General features: G+C 35.4%; 1 pseudogene; it reads right to left on the reverse strand.

Annotated features, from left to right (window-relative positions):
- Window positions 1-340: 340 nt before the first annotated feature.
- LOC132027650 (olfactory receptor 14C36-like) lies at window positions 341-1,290 on the reverse strand (annotated as a pseudogene).
- Window positions 1,291-2,117: the final 827 nt, after the last annotated feature.

Below are 2,117 nucleotides of genomic sequence, written 5' to 3' on the forward strand. Positions count from 1 at the left end.
CAGAGATAGAGGAGGAAGCTGGATCCCTGCTGAGCGGAGAGCCCAACATGGTGCATGATCCCAGGACCCTCGGATCATTACCTGAGCCAAAGGCAGAGGCTTTAACCCACTCAGCCACCCAGGTGTCCTTTAGTGAGTGTTCTTAAGTGGCCAAAGCATGAAAAAGGATTTCTTATTGGTAATATTAGATCCTTTTCCCAGTGACATACTCAGATAATTCAACAGTTCAGAAGGGAAATTATATTGATAAATGATATATTTTAATGGCATTATTTATTATTTTCAGTTATATTGATAGAATTCCAATCAATTTCTCAATTTATTGCTGAAAACATGACTTTTAAAGTAGAATGAGCCTCAGCAATTTCCAATACATTTCCTGAATAAACATTCTCCTCATTTTATTAATGGCATATTTCCTTTGTTCATTTCTAAGACTGTAGATAATAGGGTTGAAGAGTGAAGGGTTATGGAATAGAAGACAGAAAGGACCATGTCCTGGATAGTAGACTATCAGATGGCCTCAGGTATACATAAAATTCTGACACCACAAGGAAGTAAGGGACAGAAGTAGAAAAAGTATTTTTTTTCTGTCTGCTCCACTTGGAAATGTGAGAATGGTAGAAAATAAGATCTGATGATGAAAATGAAACAGTGACCACCAATCCCCAGATCAGAGGCAATGATCACTATCTTATTACTAAAGGTATCCAAGCAGGAGAACTTTATCAGTGAGGTGATATTACAAAACATAACAAAACAAAACAAAAAACTGATGGATGACATTAGGCAGACAGAAGGGCAGCAGGAATGTGTTGCCAGTGTGCACATCCTCACATATGAGACCACTGAGTATGGAAGCCAGAGTCATTTGGATGCAGATTTGAGGGTTCATGATCATAGGGTAGTGAAGTGGTTTGCAGATTGCCACATGGCAGTCATGGACCATGATAATCAGAAACAGAAGCTCCACATATACAAAGAAAACCACTAGGAAGTCCTGAGCTACACACCCAACCTTTGAAATGGTGCTGCTGTCAAGCAGGGAAATGATTCATGAGTTAGGAACTGTTACAGAAATGTAACATCCAAGATGGACAGATTCCTGAAGAAAAAATACATGGGTGTGTGAAGACTCCTGTCAAGGTTGGTGACAGTAACAGTGATAAGGTTCCCCATCAGAGTGACTACATACATCATAGAGAAGGTTATGGCATGCAAAATCTATAATTCCCACACATCAGAAAACCCCATGAGGTGAAATCCCATCATGATGGTGAAATTTAACATTTGTGAGTAATGCACATTTTACCTGGAAAGTAGGAAGTGAAATCCAGAGCTCATGAAGAATTAAATTATGAAAATATCATTCTTAAATAGTTTAGTCTTGACCCCTACCTAATTCTAATCTATATTGAAACCCCTAATTTTTTAAAAATGTTTTTTTAATTTTTTTATAAACATATAATGTATTATTAGCCCCACGAGTGCTGGTCTGTGAATCGCCAAGTTTACACACTTCACAGCACTCACCATTGCACATACCTTCCCCAATGTCCATAACCCCAGAAGCCCCTAATATTTTTGAAAGAAAATTAAGTGGTCCTCCTTTAGTATATGGGGTATTATTATTTTTTCTTTATAGTATTTTATTTCAACAATAGTAATGAAGTGACAATTACAACTTACAATAAACATACAACTTCAATCCATATTTCTATACACTTCCATTGGAGGATGTACTTTTCTCATGATCAGTTATGTAAAAATGTAGACATAGATTATATAAATAAAGTTGCATTTGAATGAAATTTTGGAGATAATGTTGTTGAACACTGGATAATTAGAATAAAACATTTTTGTTGTTTTTAGTCTTACATTTTTATTTGGGGGTATGGACAATATGGGGTAAAATGATTTTTTTCTGGAACTAAGGTTCTATGCAAAATAGTGAAAAATTATCTTCTGTTCCTATGACAAAATATTGATGTCATTTGTAACCTTACCTACTCTAATATCTCAAATGGAGTATAAACCCATAAGCTGATACATTTACCTACACTGACTTTATTCCTAATTTTTGGTTACATTTTTATACTTCAAAATTTTTTTTCTGG

This window comes from Mustela nigripes, chromosome 12, assembly GCF_022355385.1.
Source record: "Mustela nigripes isolate SB6536 chromosome 12, MUSNIG.SB6536, whole genome shotgun sequence".
Taxonomy (NCBI): Eukaryota; Metazoa; Chordata; class Mammalia; order Carnivora; family Mustelidae; genus Mustela; species Mustela nigripes.